This window comes from Callithrix jacchus, chromosome 9, assembly GCF_049354715.1.
Source record: "Callithrix jacchus isolate 240 chromosome 9, calJac240_pri, whole genome shotgun sequence".
Taxonomy (NCBI): domain Eukaryota; kingdom Metazoa; phylum Chordata; class Mammalia; order Primates; family Cebidae; genus Callithrix; species Callithrix jacchus.
In genome coordinates, this window is record NC_133510.1 from 87,102,497 (window position 1) to 87,125,448 (window position 22,952).

General features: G+C 32.2%; 1 long non-coding RNA gene across 2 annotated transcripts in view; it reads left to right on the forward strand.

Annotated features, from left to right (window-relative positions):
• LOC144577779 (uncharacterized) overlaps positions 1–22,952 on the forward strand; it is a 174,588-nt gene that overhangs the window by 77,601 nt on the left and 74,035 nt on the right. For both annotated transcript variants that reach the window (XR_013522363.1, XR_013522364.1), the window contains exon 2: positions 19,346–19,417. This is a non-coding gene — a long non-coding RNA (uncharacterized LOC144577779). The remainder of the gene's footprint in view (positions 1–19,345; positions 19,418–22,952) is intronic.

Consider the following 22,952-nt stretch of genomic DNA (forward strand, 5'->3'; position numbering starts at 1 on the left):
CTTTGGAAATGAAATTTTCATATCACTTTGGAATTTTTAACACAATATTTTTTAATGTTATTTTGTTTTATGTACCAAAACTGACTAGTATTTGACAAGCTTTAATTTCTAGAATTTATACCATCAAGATATATTTTTAATTTCTCCGATATAAATTAATTTTATAATGTTTGGGGTCAGTTTTCAAAGATTAATTCCTCACCTTTCCCCCTTAGAAAATTTTTACTTATCTTAGAAGAGGTAATGACTCATGGGAAAAAGAACATGGATTTAGACACCTAGGTAAATAAGAATCTACTTTTAGCTATATAGTTTACCAGTGCTGTGATTGTTTGCTTGTCATAATACTGGTAAAATTTCTTTTTAAATAAGAATAGCAACTATCCTCCAGATTTGCTGTGAAAATCACCTGATTACAGTACTGTACTTGAAAGTACCAAGGATAGTAACTGGCATATAAGTCACTCAATAACCATTTAATATTTTTGAATATTATTAAAAAGACATCCTATAGTTATTAAATAAATATTTCTATAGACAATGTCAACAATTATTTGGACAAGAAAAATCAAGTATTAAAATTGAATTATTCAGTGTAAATTTACAAGTTTTGAGAATGTTTGGTTTTTCAGACATTTGTTATACTTGAGTAAGCTATTATAAAAGATACTATACCCTCAACACTGGATATGTACACATAGCAAAAGAAACCATCCAAAATGCAACACAGACAGAAAGAATTCAAAAAATAAATGACTAAAAAGTAGAGCACCAAAAATGAAGACAATTTCAAATAGCAAACAGCCTAATGTATGTAGCATATGTAATTGTAGTACTCAAAAGAAATGAGTGAGCATAACAAATATTTGTGGAAATATTGGCCAAAAGTTCTCAAAATTTGTTGAAAATATAACCTGATGGATTCAAGAATCTCCATGACTCACAATTTAATAATATAGCGTAAAGTTAGAGGAAGAATAACTCCTAGGTAAATTGGTTCATTTCGGTATTTTTTTTTTTAATGAAGAGGTGGAGTTGAGACAATGTCTCCCATGAGTTTACAGTTGTCAGTGTGTCAATAATACGTTGCATAATCTGTTTGTATTTTCTAATTTTAAAGAAAAATCAGTCATTCTGCTGACCAATTATTAGGTTTGAGATTGCAAGCTTTAACACATAATCCATATTAACAATTTAATATTTCTATAATGACATATTGATCTTTGATATTGTTTTATCAGAAGATGAGATTTAAACTTTTTCTCTTTCTCTATCTCTCTCTCTCTCTGGTAACCAACAATTAAAGAACAACAAAGTACCCTGATAATTAATTTAAATGTTCCAGGAGAGTTTTTTTCAAGGCATGAAAGACTAGTTTCTTCCCAAACTGGAGATGCAATGACAGAAGTGAGGCTAATCAGCAAAACTAGGTCTGTAATTCTTAATAAGCAAGAAAACATTCACTTAGCTGAAGAGAACTGTCTTTCTCTAGCTGTTACCCTCTGCCTCTGCCAGACGAAGATTCTTCTGAGGATAAAACCTAGATAAAACCATTAAGGTTTTATAAATTTATGAAATTATAAATCAAGTTTTATTTACATGTACTCTAAAACTAGAAATGCAGGATATCTGTAGAGTTTACTAAACAGATGACAGGGTTGGCTTTGTTCCCCATTTTCACATTAATGTAGAGTAACATTTATGATGCTGCAATCAAAATTCTCTATCTTAATTGTAATTCTATGAAGGCAAAAGAGAGGGAAAGACAAAAAGAGAGAATACTTATTAGGCTCAAATATGCTTTTGTAAACCTAAATATGACATCTTAAATATACAGTTAAATTACTTTATTTAGCAGTGTGAGCGTAATAAAATGTTTCCCTCATCAAGCAAACTATATAAAAATAATTATTTTCCAGTTCAATGCCTTTATTTTTAAGTTTAAGTTACATAGAAGATCCTCAGTTATTATACAAAGCTATGTTGTGCCAATATTTTTTAATATGTGTCAAAAGTCCCAGAATAATGAGCATTATAAGGATTACATGTTCTACATAAATCTATGCTTTATTTGGGAAGTGATCTGGTGAGGGTAAGATATCAGAGTCCAGGGTTCCCTAGATTTTGCTTTATTCTTAGAGTAATGAGACTTGTGCAAGGAAGGCAAGGCTGAGCATTCCCATGGAAGTGCTGTCTTACAGTCATTTAATTCTTAGAGTCAAACCCATTGGTAAACTGCTGTGTACTATAGCTCTTCATGTTTCCATGTGGAGGAATTTACTAGAATAACACTTCAGAGCTCCTTTCCTACCAAGTATCCATTTCTCTCTGTGGGTGGAGGAGTGAGATTTCTGATTTGAGATTTAACAAAAAGGAGCTGGACATGCTTAGCTTAGCTCTTTGCTTTTTTAGATTCAGCGGTCTCTTCATGATATAAATTTTGCAGGGATAACCTCAACAGAGGAAGTTTGCGGTTTTTCAGTTATGTCTGTACCTGGGTGGATAAGTGTAATTCTTTGATGCAGTGTTAGCCAGCTATGTCTTCCAACCTAGTGGTTTTCATAAAGATGATATATTTATCTACATCTGTCTGATTTCTGCATCTAAGCCACACTTTCTCCTGTTGCATTCTTTGTGTATATTCATGATGGCTCTTGTTTCAGTCTACTGCATTTTTAATTTACTCATCTCTTTTACTGAAGTTATCAGTTCCATTATAGGTAGGGATATCAATTCTATTGCCCTATTTTAATTGCTTAAAAGGTTTACACATAGGAAATAGGCAATAAATGTTTGTGGAATAAATGGATGAAAAGTACAGCAAGAATTCCATATGAAAAAATTTATCTTGACTATATATTACAAGTTTTGAAATAAAGGTCCAGTAAACTTATTCAATAGGCTTGCTGCTGTTTCCTGGAATACAAATCATAAAGGTGATAGATTAGTTTTAACAGGCACCTTAACAGGGAGCCAATCTCAGTCCTTCCTGCTGAACTTAGGAGAATCAGGGAGACTGTCCTAGGCAATTAAACACTCCTGAAACCACATGGATAATTTTTTTCTCTTCTATTGGATAATTCATCTTATTACCTGTGGTTCTCAATGTGATTTTTTTCTACCTAGATCAAGTGAGAGAAATAGAAGTCTTATTGAGGGTTAAAGAAGTTCCATTGGCACAATGACAGGAGACAGCCTTTGAAAACACATATATTTCTCATTCTTCTAGCAGAGCACTCCTTCTAGGTCAAAACAACTGTTTGATTTGATTCCTCAGATCCTATTGCATATATTATCTTGCCTTTGAAAATTATATATGTACACCCACATACACATGCACACACACACACACAAATACACAAATAAATAAATACATACATATATATGTCTAGTTCAATAATGGTTTTGAAGTATTCTTTAAGATAAAAAAAAATTAAGTCCGGGAAGCAGAGATTTAGAATAATCAATATAGGTTTTAAAAATATATTATTGAGAATATGGAATGTTAAAAAAACAGGTATTCATATTTATTTGCTGCAATATTAGTTTATGAAATAAAGACCAAGCCAGAATTTTATAAGTATTAAATAAAAAATAAAACTCTTCCAGGACCATTTATAATGCCTCAAATATCAGGAAAAATGTTTTCATTTCCTTTCTTTTCCAAGAAGAAAATAATAGTAATAACTATGATATTGAACTGCCTCTGGGATTTGGTAAAACATTATACAAAGTCCAACCTGCACATTTTTTAGTTTTCATGACCTGAACTGAACATGACCTTATCCCATATTTCCAACTTCCTTTTCAAAATTGAGAAATTAGTGATTTATAACATCATGTCATTTTTGGCTGAGGTAACATATCATAAATGATGTTGCACGTTGTTACAACATGCACAGTGTTGAACAAATATTTCTGTTCTCTTACCTCTTTCTGAGTTGTTTATTCACTTGTATTCCTAGGAGATGCCAACTCAACACAAAACTTTCTGGCATAGAGATCTTTAAATGAGTGGAAATACCCAACTACATTTTTTGTTTATACTTGTGCTAGCTATAGAATCCCTCAAGCCTACAGGAAGAAGCTATTAAAATGGATTCCCTACATGTTCATTTCCAATGGGTCAGAAGGTTACACAACAATATAAAACAGCACACTAGAGCTTTAAAAGTGATTTATACTTTGTTATATTTATTAATACTAATAACTCTGAACATTTTTATAGAGGGAAAAGCCACTTTATTCTTGAACAATATCATGTCCATCTGTGGACATATGGTGTTCGTAAAATATCCTTATTCGCAGCATTATATTCTCATTTCTAAATTTAAAATAAAGTTTAGTTTTGTCCCAAATTTAAATGTTTTTTTAATTCTCCTAAAAACGTTATTCTTGGCATTAGCAAAAAATTAAAAAGTAGATCTACAAAAACATAATATATTAACAAGAAATTATGTGGAATTATAGTGTAGAAATATTTTAATAGGAGAAAAGAGTAGGAATGTTTTTAAATTTCTGTTTATTAACTTTTAAGTTCAGGGGTACATGCACAGGTTTGTTATATAGGCCAACTCATGTCATGGGAGTTTGTTGTAGAAATTATTTCAACACCCGGATATTAAGCCTAGTACTCATTAGTTATTTTTCCTGTTGTTCTCCCTCCTCCCAACCTCCACCCTTCATTGGGCCCCAGTATCTGTTGTTTCCTTCTGTGTCCATGTGTTCTCTCAAATTAGCTCCCCCGTTATAAGTGAGATCATGCAGAAATTGGTTTTCTGTTCCTGCATTAGTTTGCTAATGAAAATAATCTCCAGCTCCATCCAAGTCCCTGCAAAGGACATGATTTCATTCTTTTTTATGGTTGCTTAGTATTCCATGGTGCATATATGCCACATTTTCTTGATCCAGTCTACACTGATGGGAATTTAGGTTGATTCCATATCTGTGCTATTGTGAATACTGCTGCAGTGAACATTTGCATACAAATTTCTTTATGATAAAAGGATTTATATTCTTTGACTATATAGCTAGTAATGGAATTGCTGGGTCAAATAATGTTTCCCTCTTTAGGTCATTGAGGAATCATCACACTGTTTCCTACAGTGATTAAACTAATTTACACTACCACCAACAGCCTATAAGTTCTCCTTTTCCTTTGCAACTCACAAGTACCCGTTATTTTTGGAATTTTAAATAATAGCCATTCTGACTGGTGTGAGATGGTATCGTGTTGTAATTTGATTCACATTTCTCTAATCATCAGTGATGTTGACCTTTCTTTCATATGCTCATTGGCTGCATGTATGTTTCCTTTAGAAAAGTGTCTGGTTTTATTATTTTCTCACTTTTTAATGTGGTTGAGTCTTTTTTTCCCTTGTAAATTTATTTAAGTTCCTTAAATATACTGCATATCAGAACTTTGTGAGATGCATAGTTTGCAAAAAATTCCTCCCATTTTATAGGTTTGTCTATTTTATAGGAAGTTGATTAGAGTGATGTCTCCAGCTTTGTTCTGTTTGCTTCGGATTGCCTTGGCTATTCAGGCACTTTTCTGGTTCCTTATGAATTTTAAAATATTTTTTCTAGTTCTATTTATTTCTATGAAGTGTTTTACATCTCTATTTAAGAAAATATAAATGGTATTTTATACAAGCCAAGCTTTGTGTTTTTTTCCTGTATCAACTCAGGTAATCCCAGTATTACCCCTATAAAGTAGTTACTATTATCATCACCATTTTAGGGATGAGAAAATTGAGCCATTCAGTGCTTAAGGAACTTACCCAAGGTGACTTAGCTAGTGTAATGGAGGCAGCTTCAGAACCTGTGCTCTCATTACTTATGCAGTTACTGAAAGTACAGAATATCACAGACGGAAAAACAAAGGCACTCCAAAATGCTGTAAAATATTATTACTTACTTTTGTTCAGATGCCAAGGAAGTACATTTACACTTACATTTATATTTGCAGTTAAACTCGTGATTTCTATACAAAATTTTCTTTTAGGTTTAACACAAACGTTATCATAAATTTTAGTCTGTTATGACAAGTACATTTAACTATCTACATAAAAACACAATACTACTATTATCTTCATGTATCTATCCTTTTGTTATTTTTGGAGAGTTAGACGGTATAATAGCAGGTATAAATATGAATACTGTTAATTTTGATTAATGCAGATGCTTCTTGACCCACAATAAGATTATGTTCCAATAAACCAATCAGGGGTCTGAAACTCTCAGGAATTGAAAATGTGTTTAACACATCTAACATATGGAATATCATTGCGTAACCTAACCTACCTTAAATGTGTTTAGAACTCTCGCATTAGCCTAGAGATGGGGAAAATCATATAACACGAAACCTATTTTATAATAAATTTTTCTATTATGTCATGTAACTTATTAAATGCTATACTGAAAATGAAAAACATAATGGCTGGTTGCCACCGCCAAGCATCACAAGAGAATATCTTATTGCATATCACTAGCCAGGGAAAAGATCAAAATTTAGAATTTGAAGTATGGTTTCTACTGCATGTATATCAGTTAACAACCATCAAAGTCAAAATATCATAAGGCAAACCAGCATACATTAGAGACCTCTGTACTTGGAGGATGTGGTTGATACTTTCCCTTTATTATCTTACAATAATTAAAATAGCCTTAGGAGCAGGTTAAATAATTAAAATATTTCTATTTTAATCAGGAGGAAAGTAAGTACAGGACAGTCAAATAAATAATTGAATGTCACATAGCTTTATACGCTAATATAAGATGTGAATCAGTAGTCTCATTAGAATTCCTGCTCTTGTATATTTGCCACATTATCTCCCATTGAATAAACCATTGTGCAAAAGGAGTTCTCCAAGTCAATAAGTAAGAGAATTTTCAGTAGTATAGATATATGTAGCCAATTTGATACATTAAGGGGTTGTATCATTTCTTTATTAAACTGGATGGCAGATGTTATGCAAGCTCTGCCAGCATTGGAAGCACTCTCTGAATCCATCTATCTTTACAACTCTATACATATGTAAACATACTTCTCATAATATATTTAATTATTTTAAAGGAAAAATTAATATATAATTGTTTAAATATGTACTTTTTATTTAATAATCAATTGATGTTAACATTTTCACCTATATATTTCTAAGTTTAATTTCCTTTATCATATATTTTGCAATAATTTTCAATAATTTTTCAGTATTTTAGGTTATTTTGTAATGCATGAGTTGTGGTAGTATAATAAATTATGCTCTTATTCTGCTTTATTTGCTGTTTCTTTTGTCTGTGTTGTCTCTATTTTTAAAAAGATAGTTTGTAGCTGTATTGACACAACAGCTGAATAAGTTTCTGAGCCATAGTTTCATGATTTTAATCCAGCAGAAGAGTAGTGATGCTTACCCCTTTACTTCAATAAAGTGACAACACTGAAACTAAATACTTCTGGTCAGCCCAGTGTAGGCCAGGAGTCTATCCCTGGAAGTAATCTCATGGCCAGGATAATGAGATACATTCATTTGCCTAGTTTTAGCAGTCAAATCATTATCTTTGAATCAGTAACTGAAACACCTTCCTGATTAAAGCGTGAACTATGAGTCAGCAAAATGTGGCTTCTCAAATGAGTATTATAAGCAACTAATTTAAGTATGAAAAAGGTATTCTGATTGGCCAAAATTAATAAATGTAGGCTGTATCAGTGAACAAATTAGATAATCACTAGTCTCTTGGAGTTTATGCTCTTGTGGGTGATGATAACAAGTAAATATAATGAATCAGATGAAAATAAGAGTTGATGTGTTATAAATAAATTTATAGTGTAATGTTTATAGTGTTTCACAACTTGGATGTCATATTGTGCTTACTTTATGAAATGTATAGTTTTTCTATGAGCTGGAGCATTGATAAAACTTGGAACTGTTGATCAGTAAAAAAATACTGATATCAAGAAAAAATTACTCATATTGATTATCTGGTCATATACATTCCAATAGGAAAAATTAGATGTGTGACTACTTTTAATTTTTATGTTCATATTTGTAAAGGAAAAATGATAAATCATAATGAAATTAAGTCACAAAATATTTAGCATCCTAATAGTTCAGAAAGATTCCTTGTGAGATAACATATATGAATAATCTAGATTTTTGATTAGAGTATGGTACACCTGCCCAGCACAGACTAAACAAACCAACTGAAGAATGTACGTTAGTTTGGCACAAACAGAAGAGAATGATGACAATTTAATTCTGTGCTTAAATAAGCGATGTGTATCTGGAGAAGGTATTCAACAATGTGCAGTAGGTGAGTTGTAACATTTCAATAATTGTTCATGTAGATCTTATGTTAAACAAACTTAATAGAAATTTTCTAATCATTTTAATTTGTGTTTATAGTTAAATAGAAATTCTTGGCTTACACAAAATGATTTCTTTGTAGAGTGTCTTCCAAACAGAGGTGTACATGTGGTGTAAAATTTTTATTTGTATTATTTTATGATCAAACTCTTCTTTATATAGTGGAAATAGAGCAATTATAAAGATTTCAACGGTTAAAAAATAGCACCGCATTTAAAAATAAGAATTATGTTTATTGGCTATAGAAGCCCATATCTTACATAAGTGGCACAAGTATTTTTTTTCCGTTAGTGAGGTTTTATTTATCTTTGTTGATTTATGACATTTGTAGCCAATGTAAAGAAGTTTTTTGTTATCAAGGTTTTTGACTTTTGTGTTCTTATAGCCTTTCAGTGCCATATGTTCTCTCTCAAGAAGTTAAAAGCGCAGCATTTCTTGTTTATTATATTGGCATAAAGAAGAGGAGTACCTGGACTTACTTTTCCATTAATATGCCAAAGTACATATTCTGAGGAAATTTCTGATTCAAAACATCTCTACATTCTGGAAAAAATGTAGCAGACATTGTTAATGCAACAACATCCTTATAGAAGAATAAGAAAAATTCCTAGAGGCTAAAAAAGAAAGAAAGGTATACAAAAACATTGTAAGCTATAGTCACACTTGAGGCATTTATTAGTTATAGAAACTAAAAGTATGGGCTTTTCATACTGGACCCTAAACTATCTAGTACATCCATTAAAAATTGTTTCCCCAAATTTTCTTGGCCAGCGAAGGTGCCTGAAAAGGAAAATTGTTTACCTTGGCATTGATAATAGGATTAAAGGATTTCATGCAGAGGAAATGACATCAAATAGTTTCAAATTTGGTAGCACCCAGGAGTAACTGACAAAAGTAAATGCAAAGGGCACTCACAGATAAAGTCTCAGAAAGAATATTTTGTTGCTGTTGTTGTTTTGAGGTGAAGTCTTGCTCTGTAGCCAGGCTGGAGTGCAGTGGCGCGATCTTGGCTCACTGCAACCTCCGCCTTCCGGGTTCAAGCAATTCTCCTGCCTCAGCCTCCCCGGTAGCTGGAATTCCTGGTGCACACCACCACACTCAGCTAATTTTTGTTTTTTGTTTTTTGTTTTTTGTTTTTAGGAGAGACAGGGTTTCAGTGTGTTGGCCAGGATGGGCTCGATCTCTTGATCTCGTGATCCGCCCGCCTCTACCTCCCAAAGTGCTGGCATTACAGGCGTGAGCCACTGCGCCCGGCCAGAATATTTAAAAACCTAGTAAAAATGATTCAAGATCCAAAATTACAAAGCACCTGAAGAAACAAAAAATCATGTGTGGTATTCCCTAGGGGTGGGTTTCAGAAACTGGACGTCAGGCAATTGTCATTTCTTCCAGTAGGAGATGATACATTTGAGAAACTGACTTCTGAAACAGACACCTGGTGAACATTGGGAAATATTTGGGAGTTGGTTTGTACTGAGTTCTTGTACCAACTAAACTGTTTTAAACATCATCAGTATGTAGGAACATTCAGAGTGGATGAGGGGGCAAGACAAACAAAGTGGAGTCATCCTTGAGAACTCGACTTATATTCGTGGGTTAAATTTTAAAGGCTATAAAGTTTTGCTAATGACATACACTTAATAGGTGTTACAATATTCCTCCAGCAAAAGTAGTCAGCATTAATTATTGTCTTGACAACTGGATTGCTCTTACTAACTAACATGGCATGAAATTCTGTTTGGTGGTTGGCCTCACCCCTATCTACTGGAGGGCAAGGTCCAGCCAGCCCTCTCTTTTGAATGTTTAGCAGTTTAAGCAATTTTTCAGACTGCCCATCTCTCATCTCTCAGGTCTAAGAAAGCATGGCCATTCTTTCTTTCTTTTTAAAAAAATTATTATTGTACTTGAAGTTCTGGGGTACATGTGCAGATCTTGCAGGATTGTTGCATAGGTACACACATGCCATGGTGGTTTTCTGTCTCCATCTCCCCATCACATACATTAGGCATTTCTCCCAGTGTTATTTCTCCCCAACTACCCCGCCCCCTGCTGTCCCTCCCCAATCCCCCAACCCTGCAACGTACCCCACTGTGAGATGTACGCCTCCCTGTGCCCATGTGTTGTCATTGTTCAACACCTGCCTATGAGTGAGAACATTTGGTGTTTGGTTTTCTGTTCTTGTGTCAGTTTGCTGAGAATGATGTTTTTCAGATTCATCCATGTCCCTACAAAGGACACAAACTCATTGTTTTCTGTGGCTGCATAGTATTCCGTGGTGTACATGTGCCACATTTTCTTTGTCCAGTCTATCATTAGTGGGCATTTGGGTTGGTTCCAGGTCTTTGTTATTGTAAACAGTGCTGCAATGAACATACATATGCATGTGTCTTTATAATAGAATGATTTATAATCCTTTGGGTATTATATCCAGTAATGGAATTGCTGGGTCAAATGGAATTTCTATTTCTAGATCCTTGAGGAATTACCACACTGTCTTCCACAATGGTTGAACTAATTTACACTCACACATGCAGTGTAAAAGTGTTCCTATTTCTCAACATCCTGTCCAGCATCTGTTGTCTCCAGATTTTTTAATGATCACCATTCTAACTGGTGTGAGATGGTATCTCAATATGGTTTTGATTTGCATTTCTCTAATGACCAGTGATGATGAGCATTTTTTCATGTTTGTTGGCCTCATATATATGTCTTCTTTTGAAAAGTGTCTGTTCTTATACTTCTCCCATTTTTGAATGGGTTTGTTTGCTTTTTCTTGCAAATCTGCTTTAGTTCTTTAGATTCTGGACACTCTTTCTAAGTGCAATTATTTTAATAAACTTTCAAAAGATATTTGTTCATATTTATATCAACTTTTACTGATACTCCAAAATAGCAGAGTGGAAGAGAACAGCCTCCTTCTTCTTGACTTAGAAACAGAGTTTTAGCCAAGTTCTACAGCACCTAAAATGGAGGCATTGCACTCTTGATTTATTTTCTAAGACTTACTGATGTATAGGAATAAAGAATGAGTGTTAAAAGAAAAAAATATATACAAAAAAATGACTAAAATTTTAAAAAATGAGTGTTAATTTCTCCAACTTTATTTCAGTTAATGTCAGTCAAGGTAGGCAAATTTCTCTACACAAATTTATCTGTTAAATGTAAAGTTGTTTTTTGGCACTGTAATTTTCTTGATTCTTGATCAACTCAGTGAAGTATCTGTAGAGATCATGCTCATTTGGAAATTATGAAACTGAAGTTTCAACTTCCCAGCCACTTAGAATATGTTAATTGACCAAATAACATGCACACAATTGTTCAACTTTTATGCATAATTTTGAAGAGGGAAATATTTTGTACACCTTCACTAGTGACAGATCTATGGCTAAATAACTAACTTTTTTTAAACTTAAGGGGCAAATATTCTAAAGAGAAATTGTATTGTAGGCCTAATTCTCTGAGATATTAGAGTTTGATAGCTTTGTGAATATCACTATGAAATGTTTTTAACCCAATTATCAGAAATCACAGAGTTAACAAATCACCATTTTCTTTACTTCTTGTTTTGTTTTAATTATCACAAAAGATAGGACTTTTGAAAGAGCAGTTTGCTCCCTAACATAATATAACACAGTGTTATTAAAACTATATCTATTAATTTTTTTTATTATTGTCACATATCTCTTACTCCTTTCCCTCTTCACTGGATATCCTGGTTCAAATAATTTCTCACTTATGATTTTATACCTTAACACTTGACCAATATCTAACTGTAAAATAGGTGGCTTCCAAATTGGGAGACGATTATCAGTACATTTCTCAGTTCTACTGTTATTTCATTACCCATTTCATGATTTCAGTTTTGAAGATGAGTGAAAATTGTTCAAGATACAGTTAAATAAAACACTTTATTTAAGGTTATAGTATATGCAAACATGTATTATGAAGGAGGAGGCACAGAAGTATCCTTCCCATTGTACAGGGTTTTATAGCTTCTCTGTCTTATCATGAAGACAAAATAGGAGGAGTTTCACCACCTACACAAGGTGAGAAATTACCAGACTGGAAACACTTGCATTTGTCATTCTGTGGGTTGTTAAACACTTATATTTCTATGCCAGACTATTTTAAAAGTTCAATTTGCATATCTGCATGCTGATTAGTTAGCATTATCCTATGTAAGTTTTAAATTCTCAATCTAGCATTTGTGAGGGTTTTGATAAGTGGTACTATGGAGAGAAATTAAGGAGACTGTTGTGATTAATCCCTATGTACACAAATATGCTGAAGGTAACATGACGAGTTCAGAAAATGAAACATTCCATGGTTAGTGGCTAGAAACTCTTTGCCACTAGAGCAGAATCGCCTACATTCAAATGTTGGTTATATTCTTAATTAGCCATATAATGGTGAGTACCACATATAAACTCTCTGTTTTAAATATAAAACAATTAATAATTTCTTTTTTTTTTTTTTTTGAGACGGAGTTTCGCTCTTGTTACCCAGGCTGGAGTGCAATGGCGCAATCTCGGCTCACCGCAACCTCCGCCTCCTGGGCTCAGGCAATTCTCCTGCCTCAGCCTCCCGAGTAGCTGGGATTACAGGCACGCACCACCATGCCCAGCTAATTTTTTGTATTTTTAGTAGAGACGGGGTTTCACCATGTTGACCTGGATGGTCTCAATCTCTTGACCTTGTGATCCACCCGCCTTGGCTTCCCAAAGTGCTGGGATTACAGGCTTGAGCCACCGTCTGGGCATTATTTTTATCCACTCTAAATAGGAAAAACAAAGTCACTTTATATGGTTCCAGTGGTTATTAAATATATATGAATAGATGTGTATATATATGCACAAACACATGCACATGTATGCATGTGCACACACACACATACATACATGATGATTGGTCTAGGAAGAACTCTATATTCATAGCTATTTCTATGTGCATGTATATGAGCGTATGTGTGTGTGCCATAGTAGAATTAAGTGACTGAAGTTTGGATTTAAATTTTAAAGTTAAATTTTGACAGAAATTCTTGAACAAATAGATAAAAATATAAGGTAAAAGGAGGACTGAAGAATGACCTGTAGATTATCTAGCTTGTATGGTTGATAATGGTATTATTTAAGATGGGAAAGCCTGAATAGTGCTATTATTAAGATGAGAAAGGGTAGAGTGGTGGGATTAAAAAAGAAAAGAAACTGAAGTCCTGTTTGCCTGTCTCCAAAGTCTACACTTTAAGCAAGTCCTACTACTCTTCTTTTCTGTGTGCTATGAGAAGTGGCCTCCTTTCATAGTAAGCCATGACTGCCAAGGAAAGGGAGTTGCTTTTTATAATGTACCCCCTTCCCAAGGACACATTGAAAAAAATATAAAATAAAAATGAAACAAGTGTGTTAATTATGAACACAGTGCTTTGAAATAAATTCCCTACCCTCCTTTTCAAAATACACTGCTGTTCCTTTGTGTTTTTTCAAACATAAATTTTGCATCTACTATTCCTGCAAAGATGACAGATTCAGAGAGAAAATTCACTAGAATAAGGACAACATGCTATCCAAAGAAGATAATGTATGTAGTATCCATCAAAAATTCTGTTAACTGGACCAAATGATATTGCTAATTTTTATTTTTTTTTTGACCAGCAAAAATGAAAGCCTCATATAGTGCAACCAACAGGTGTGGCAGGTCAGGTGCTTTTTCTGACAAGTCTAATAGCTGTCATCTTACAAACAAGTCTCTTCTGTATTCAGCCATCATTATTATTTTTTAAAAAACTATTTGACTCTATTTTTCTACATATATTTCTTCTACTCTTTTATCAAAAAATGAAATCTTAACATACATTTTTGTGCAATTTCCCAAAAAAAAGAATCATACTAATTCATCTATTTTCCCTTCTTCCAGCAGATATTTCTTTCCAGATACAGAATTTTTGCTTAATTTCAAAATATATTAAAATATAGTGTTGATAATTATTAATATTTGGTGTTTTCATTCAATATTCTAATTATGTCAAAGATGGACAACTTTAGAACATTCTTAAGTAAACTTGGAATATATAAATTGTTAGCCACTAGGTGACATTTGAAAGCAGCAAATTGCTTGATAAAATTTTTTTCAGAATTTGTTATATATGTATAACATATATATATACCCATATATATAAATTTGTTATATATATAAAACATATATATACATAGACACATAGATATGTATGCATATATGTGAATATGTTATATATATAATAAATTCATACATATAAATTTATACATATATGTATAAATTTGGTATATATAAATACCTATATACACATGTATGTACTTAAATATTATATTAATATATACATTAAGTACATATATAAAATACTTATAGTAACAAATTTATACATATATGTATATATGTATGTATTTTATGTATGAATATTATACTTATTCCAAGATTTAAAAATAATCACCTTAAATTGTTTTTCTATTTTTATTCTAATTGTATGGACAATAAACTTGGCACTTACGCAAAACAGTTTTCCTATAAAAAAATTTCACATTTTCAATTTTTTTCTACCATCAGCATTAGTAACAGTGATTTAAATAACAAACTCATTCCTAGTGCAATAGAAGCAAGACCCTGACTGTGAAATCAAAATTTACTAAACTATTTACTAAGCCATATAATAAAATAAAACTATAAAATGATTTATTGATAAAATTAAGCTTTATTAAGCAAAACAATACATAAGTATCTTGCACTGAATTTTTTGAAGAGATTAAATCTATCCTTGGGTCAGTAACTTCTACTTTATTTATCATTAATATGATACAATGTGATAAAAATTTTCTATTTTCTGTACATGAATATCAACTTCAGGTAATGTTTTGTCACTCTGTACATCTGAATTTTGCGGTTTTGAGATAACAGAGATCAAGAAAATGCCAGGAGAGACTTACTAACTTATATTGCTCCCCAATGCACTAGTCAATATGTAATAATAAAATTAAAATGAAAAATCAAATTGCAAGATGAATAATCCAAATCCAATTTTGCATGATTTAGTAGAATTTCAAATGCTTCAAGAATCCCAGGAGCTAGGCTGACACTCCTGAGCATCCCAGGAAGTTGGAACATCTGTCTTCTAACCTGCAAAAGAGATATGGATTTTTGCCACCTCTAATTAATAGATGTTATTGTAATTCAAATGAGATCATGATTGTGAAATAAAAGCATAAACTTTGAATCCTTACAAAAATATACTTTAATATCTATTATTCACAAATGAGGACATTTAGAAAGACTAAATCACTAGTTATTATAGAGTGTCATTTTTAAAAGTTCCATGCTGTGGTCTGAATGATTATGTCTTCACAAACCTCATAGGTTGAAATGTTAATTCCCAAAGTAATGATATTAGGAGGTGAGGTATTCTGGGAGATGACCTTGAGTATCATCCATGTCTGATTTAGATATATAGATTAAAGTCTGGACTTTAGACTTCGGAATTGTTGCTGGAATGAATTAAGACTTTTGGAACTATTGAGGTGACACAAATATATTTTGCACGTGAGAAGGACATAAATTTTGGGATTAAGGCCCTGAATGCTATGGTGTAAATGTCTGTATCTTCCAAAATTCATATATTGATATATTAATCCCACAGGTGATGGTATTAGGTATTAGGAACTGAAACCTTTTGGAAAATGATTGTGTCATGAGGGTGAAACCTTCATGGATGGTTGTTTACTACCCATAAAAAATAGAAGCTTCTTTGTCTTTTTCATTGTGTAAGAGCACAATGAGAAGGTGCCCTCCATAAACCAGGAAATAGGCCCTCATGGAACACTGACTTGTTGATACCTTAATCTTGGAATGCCCAGTCTCCAGAATTGTGAAAAATAAATATCTGTTGTTTATGAGCCACACAGTTTAGGGTAATTTGTTAGAGTAGCCCAAATGTACTAAAATAGTCCATATACCCCTTTCTTTGAAAATCTATGGAGAATATTTTATAAACTTGAGTACAGTGGATAAGTAATCACTTACAGTTTCTAATTAATAGTCTGACTCATTCCCATTGCAATTTATTTCAGTTCTGTGGTTCTCCACTTGTGCAAATGCAAAACAGTTGTTCATCTTTACCAAATTATGTACACCACTTCATTTCATACTATTATTAGATCTCTTTAGCTGTCTTTTATCTAAATCAAAGGAATACAATTCCTTTAGTTTGTACTCACTAACCTGATTTTCCAGCTGTTTAATCATCTCCTTTTTTTTCCCACTAAACCTCTCTCAATTTTTTTCTTATTTCCAATGAGTTTAAGGAACTGAGTTTGAGAATACTATTCAAATAATGGCATAATTATTGTGACTTCTCCAAATTTCTGGGTAATATTAATTTTTAATATGGGAGCCTCATAGATGACTGATCACTTTAATTGATAGCCAGTTATTTTTTAAAATGTCAGTCATCTGCTACAACCTATTCCCACAAAATGAGAAAATGTATATAAACTTCATAGAGAAGAAAGGATATGGTATCAATTTACCTTATTTCACATGTAAATGCCTTGTAATTTTGCCCCCAACTTAGCTCCCTTAGGGTGGAAATAAATGGTTAGTAATATTACAAAAGACCTCACATTTATTGTTCACTTAAGGTATAATAAATACTTAAAATTAATATTTAAATAAAATCACATTTGTTTTAATGACAATAATAAGCTTTATATGAAAAATAATTAATACCATGATTATTAGTTTTAGCAAAATACAGATTATTTAGTCCAATTCTAAAAAAAGTAAGTGATCATTGAGACCTTAATAATGTCCTTACAGAGTTATTATAATTATTTTTGAGTCCTTTTTGGACTTTTCTTGGCTGAATAGAAGTTCATTCACACACTTGGCAGCTTATAGATAATGAATTAAGTATACAAGTTGTGAATTCCAATAAGTAACCCATTCCATTAAGAAGCCAAACAAAAAAAGTTGTTTCTTTTGAAATAATAAAAAATAATGATATAACACTTATTTAATATATTTGTAATACATTACACAACAATAAACAATCTCAACCAATTCATGTAGGTCTGTATTTCACTTAATAGCTTATAATTATATTTATTCAAATTACATTGTGAATTTGTTAAAAATAAATACCAAATATTTTTGGTTATAGTTTAAAAAAAATTCACTCCAGTAATAATTTTTTTATACAATTAATTGGAATTTTAATTTTTTTGATTCTATAGAGCTTAATACAATAGTAAGGATATCTTCATGAATGAATTTTTGTAGATAATGAAACAGAATTCTTACAACCAACATGATTATAAAATTTCTATATGAGCCATGATGAGAACAAGTTTCCAGGAAATTTTTAAAAACTGCCAAAAAAAGAAACCAGTAGTAACATATGTACTACAGAAACACTTTCACTGCTTTTTAAAGTATCTGTTTGGTGTTAGACATAATATTTATTTTTAGACTTTCCAGTTTTAAGTAGCACAATCAAGAAAAACTTTTCACCTTCTCTTTTAAAACGTTTAAATAATGTTAGGAGATACAGAAAACCGGAAAATGCAAGAAGGTTAAGTAGAGGTATGGAAAGTCCATGAAGTTGACATTGAACTTCATATGAGCCCTGAAAACAGCAGTGGTTAAGAAATCCCCCCAACCTTTTCCATTATGGAAAATGGCTTACCACAAAGAACCATCCTTCCTCAGGTGACTACTTAGACTTAACTGCCCATTCTTTTTCATGATTGTCATAACACATGTGGCTTTCTCCCTGCTTGCTTGTGAAAGGTTGAACAGAGATCTTTCTCCTTCTTTCTGAACCTAACAAAGGCAGATAAAGACCTTTAATTTTCCATTCTTTGTCTGATGAATGATTAGCTGAACTGTCTTTTCCTTCTAAACAAGCTAGACACATAGATAAGTATTTCTTGTTTAGCTGACTGACAGAGACATTCCTAGGTTGCAAAATCCATCCCAAATTTAAGTCATCTCAAACTACAACTTAGAAAGTAGAAGGCAAAGCATCCTGCTAAGATACTCTGTTATTCTTGTTACGATAGCCTGGATAAAATAAAATTCCTTACTTGTTTTATTTCTGTCCTTGAAATAGGGAATATTCTAAAATGTGCATCTTATAAAAATAATACAGATGGAATTTATGTGCATGACATTCAAGAGCACAGACATTAAATTATAAATCTCATTGATAACACTGAAAACATTTTTGAACTTAAGCAAACTGACCTAAAATGTTTGCCTTAATTTTCTCAACATAAAACCGATCCTAGTGTATGGCTTATTTCACAGTGTAATTGTAAAATTAAAAGAGCCACTATATATCTATATATCTACACATATCACTTAGAACTTTGCAAGGCACATAGTAAGCATTTTTGGAATGTTAGCCGTTATTATTACTGCTTCTAAATGTTAGCTACCATTGTTATTATTTATTTTCTTTCTTCTCTTCAGTAAGTTGCACAACATGAAAGGAACCATCCTGGTCGACATGATGAAACCCCGTCTCTACTAAAAATACAAAAATTTAGCTGGGCATGGTGGCGCGTGCCTGTAATCCCAGCTACTCAGGAGGCTGAGGCAGGAGAATTGCCTGAACCCAGGAGGCAGAGGTTGCGGTGAGCCGAGATCGCACCATTGCACTCCAGCCTGGGTAACAAGAGTGAAACTCCGTCTCAAAAAAAAAAAAAAAAAAATTCAATTCAGAAAAATGGGATAAAATTGAGTTAGCTGGAAGTGAGAACATTCCTGAATGCCCTTTGAAGTGAATGTGGAGGACTAAATTATGAATCACATAGAAAGTCAATTTATGTAAGATGGAGCAAGAAATAGAATACAGGACAATCCCTCTATATTACGAGCTTATATTTTAGTTATGAAAACTAAAAATTAACTTACATATATACACATTGTTATAAAAATAATTCCTGTTTTCTTCAAAGGGAACCTTGGCTCTACCTCTGTACAAACCTCATAAACATAGCTGGTCCAAGAAGAATTAATCTCATAAAAACGTGAGTAATACTCAAATATAGGCAAACTACTCATTTATTAATTTTTTATTCATTCAACCAACATTTTATGAGAACTCACTAATACCAAACTATTTTTAAGATATTAGTAAACAAAGACATCATGTAGCCCCTTGGCAACTTTATTAACAACATACACATCTTTGTTTATTAGTATATTAAAAAGTATTCTAATAATAATTTTCATCATAGTGGAAGAGACAGATATAAACAGCTAATATTCAGAGAATAAACAATAAATATTAAAAGTAATTAAATTTTATGTTATGTTAGATAATGATAAGAACCAGAAAAAAAGTGAAAAAAGATGAAGAGAATGAGAAATGCTGATTAGTAGAAAGTGGAGATACCTGAGGTATAATATTAAATAGGATGGTCAGAATAATCTTGGAAAAGGTGAGATTCACAAGAAAATTTGCAAAACATAAGGCATTTAGCTAAGTGAATACGTTGACCAGAATGCAAGGTTGAGACAACAGCTGGAGGAAAAACCCTAAGGCAAAAATGCTCCTTGTTTGAGGAATAATAAGGAGAACTGAAAGAAATGAGAAGACTTTACAGGGTTTAGAACAGAGAAGAAACAATCTAATTTGTGATTTTACAAGACTGCTATGGCTAGTCTTCTAATGATAGAAAAAGGAAGACCTGTAAGAAGGATAAATTTAATTTAAAAGACAGAGAGAATCATGGCCCCTACCAGTGTACATCGGTGAGAAGTGTTCAGATTCTGGATGTATTTTAAATATGAAGACAAGAAGTCTTCCTGATTGATTGGAGTGTGGTGCAGTATGAGAGAAAACAGAATAGTCAAGTATAATTCCAAGATTATTGATGTTAGAAACTGAAAAACTGAAGTTACTAATGATTGAGTGTAAATATTGGAAGAAAGACCAGGAGTTCATTATGGAAATGTTGAGATTTAGATGTCTAGAAGTTATCTGAGACAAGTTTATGTAGAGATTTTCATAGTCTTTGAAGAGATGTCTGGACTAGAGATATAAATATAAAAGTGTCATGTAAAATGTGTTTAAACAATGAAATTGAATTTAACAGCCAAAGGTTATTTTAAAATGTGAAAATGGGCAATATTTCACACAGGAAACTGAAAACATCTTTATGGAAACATTTATTTATGAAAAATTAAAAATAAACTTCTTGTTAATTTTTTCCAGAATGTTTTCAAGTTAGGATAAAAGAAAATCATATAAAGAATTAGCACAGGTAATGCAAAAACAAATAAAATTAGGCAACTTTTTTTAAAAAGAGTAAGTCTCAAAATTCTACAAATATATTTAAAACATTTTTGAAACATTAGTAAAAGAAATAGCAACATAAGTTTGTTATCTTGATAGATTTTAACAATAAAGTGCAGCTTAAAAGTAAAATAAGTTGAGTAGCATTTATTTACAAAAAAAAAAAAAAGGAAATATCATGTATAACCAGATGACCTAAGCAAATTTCAGCAGAATTGGGAAGAGTCTAAATTGAACTCAAACAAAATGAAAGGAGATTCAAGGAACCTAAAATAACTTCAAGATATTCATATCTACAGATTCAATAATATATACTCAAGTATAATAAAAATGTTGTCTGCCTTTATCATATCACATAAGTCAATTATTTTTCATGGAAACTGAAAAATTGTGAGTATTGCAAGTTAAAATGAAGAAAAGAACTTTGTTGAATAATTAATGATTCACATAAGTACGGAACACCCAGCTTAACTTTTCTTCTAGACATGGATAGTGAGGTGAAAGGTAAAACAACAAATAATTCATAAAATAATTTAAATGTTTAGATAAAAAATTTATTTAAATAAAAATACTAAAAATTTTTTGATTTTGTCCCTTTGATTGTTATTTTCCTCTTTAAAATTTTTGAAAAGGCATTTGTATTTATACTGTTAAATACTTTAAATAAGTATCATTTAAAAAAATCTCATGTTATCTTTCATGTGTAAGACTGTTTTACACAGAAGTAATCAGCTATTGAGAAATCAGCTATTGAGAACTGATATTTTAATAAATTTTCTTAAAGTAGATTTGTTTTACTTCAAAATTAATTCTTATTTCATTCCATCCAACACTCTACAAAAGGAATATGGGTGACTCTAATTTCATGAATATATAATTATGTAAAATATGAAGTATGTAGAAGACCAACAGACTTATTCATTGGTCAAAGAATAAACAAATTGAAAATGAGAAGGAATAGTTTCTTTTTTAATCTTCCCTTCATTAATAAATGCTTTTCCACTATTTATAATGGGGTAAAACAAGTCTATCTGAACTTCTGTAAAACGACTGCTTTTGAGAATGGACTAGTTGGTATAAAAATCAACAACAAAAAAATTGAACTGACAATTTGACATTTTTGATGAAAAAAAGATAGTTTTATCGAAAGCTTTGTCTTTTTGCTAGTAACATTTTATTAGCCAAATAGAATAAAATAAATTGTCAGTCTAAGAATGAGATGCTTATAAAGACCAGAATAGCAGAAACTAAACATATAGGAAACATTCCATTTGCTCCAGAAACACTGTGTGTCATGGTTGCTGTAATACATCAGTTTTATAAAATTTTTCTTTTTTTCTAATAGCAACACTAAATTCCCTCTAGTTACAATAATGCCCTGCTTGATTCTGCCTTTCATCCAAAAAGATTATTTTTATGTATATTTCATAGAAAATACTAAATAAGCTTACCCCTGCTCCCACCTGAACATTTGATGTTGCTTGTGAGAGCTATGCATGTATCTATCTAGGTGATCCTGACAACTCCCACCTTTCATGTGTCTGAATGAAAAGTCACAGGGCACTTGGAGTTTTGAGGTTGAGGCAAGTTCAATGAAAACATGTTGGAGCAGTCCTGAGTGTGAATATGAAAAACAGAAGACTTGTATACATTACAGTGCAGACAACTTTAACCAAGTGATTCCCTTCTATCCCCCTTTCTTGAATAAGCAGATGTAAACTGTATCCAAACTCTAAGAAATAACCAATTAATATCCATACAATATCAGCTTTGTTGGTGCATGTGTGTCTGAATCAGAATGTATATGTGCACACACAGGAACAAATACAGAATGATAAACTTCTGGAAGAGAAATAGAAAAAAACTTCTATTTTCAAGCTTGTCAGAAAATCTACCTTATTAAGCAGTGGCCTGCTTATAGTGTTTATATTCTAAAGGTTTTCTGTTAAATACTAGCACATGATGCTCAAAACTTATAAATTAAAAATAAAATCCAAGGCCGGGCGCGGTGGCTCAAGCCTGTAATCTCAGCACTTTGGGAGGCCGAGGCGGGTGGATCATGAGGTCAACAGATCGAGACCATCTTGGTCAACATGGTGAAACCCCGTCTCTACTAAAATTACAAAAAATTAGCTGGGCATCGTGGTGCGTGCCTGTAATCCCAGCTACTCGGGAGGCTGAGGCAGGAGAATTGCCTGAACCCAGGAGGCGGAGAATGCGGTGAGCCGAGATCGCGCCATTGCACTCCAGCCTGGGTAACAAGA